This window comes from Wasmannia auropunctata, unplaced genomic scaffold, assembly GCF_000956235.1.
Source record: "Wasmannia auropunctata unplaced genomic scaffold, wasmannia.A_1.0 LD336116.1, whole genome shotgun sequence".
NCBI classification, from domain to species: Eukaryota; Metazoa; Arthropoda; class Insecta; order Hymenoptera; family Formicidae; genus Wasmannia; species Wasmannia auropunctata.
The window spans coordinates 3428562-3429658 of NW_012026774.1; positions in this window are offsets into that span (position 1 = coordinate 3428562).

A 1097-nucleotide genomic window follows, 5' to 3' on the forward strand; every position below is an offset into this window, starting at 1 on the left:
GTGACTGGAGTTCAGACGTGTGCTCTTCCGATCTAATAAAGTAGTCTAATTTTTAATTGTTTATATCTCGATTAATTTTGCAATAAGAAAAAAATCCTTTGGCACAAAATTCTATTTCTCAAAGTACTACCTTTGTGCAAAATTAGAAAAATTTCTGAGAGATGACTGATCCGCTTCACGTAGAATGGCCCATATACATATATATATTTTTTTTTTAATAAAAATCCGCTTTATGTTGGATGCTATCTATTTGTATGTGATGTAAGTCGACATGAACATTATTCACAAGTTTAATCAAATATTTAATCCGTTCCAGATAATCTGAGACAGATTGATCTAAAAGAAGAAGAAATGAAAAATAATAACTATTGTGGAGAATTAAATTTTTCTCAGCTTTTAAATTTTAAAAATATTTATTTTAATATTCATACAAATTTTATATTTGTATTAATTTTGGGTGGAGTTTAGGTGGCCCTGAAAAGGGCCAATTGTTTTCTTTTACAGGAGTCTCTCTCTCCAAAAGATCGGCGGATACGTTTTGGTTAGTTTCCTTGGACCCAAGATCCTGTCAGCAAAGAGTAGGCTGGTTTCCTCTTGATCTAAGGTTATCTCCGTCTGCGTCGCCTTGGTATTCTGCAGTCTCTCCCAGAATTTGTCGTCTTCAGCTATGGAGATTTCTTCCTCTCTCCGATGTTCTGCGATCCTCGGTGAGTTATATCCGGCGATCCTCGGGTCTCCAGGAGGAAGGCAGCTCCTCGGCGGTCTCTCTCTTGCCGGCGGTGGAAGGTCCAGCGGGAGGAGTATCCAAGGCACCTTAACCTCGCGTTCTCTTGGAGGAGACGGTGAGAGATCGATTGGAATCAGCCTCCACGGTATTCCTCCTTGAGTAGGCTCCAGGATGAATGGTTACGGTTTATTCGCCTGATTGCAAGTGGCTTGCATCGGCTCGTTTCGAGGGTATATTTATACCCATGCTGAATGTTTTCTAAATTTGAGAAAACCTACCATCTATCGGCGTTGATTTAATTAATTAATTTTGAGTTTTATTTAGTCTTCCATGAAAAACAATTGCCGATTTACTTTGAATATATCTTGTA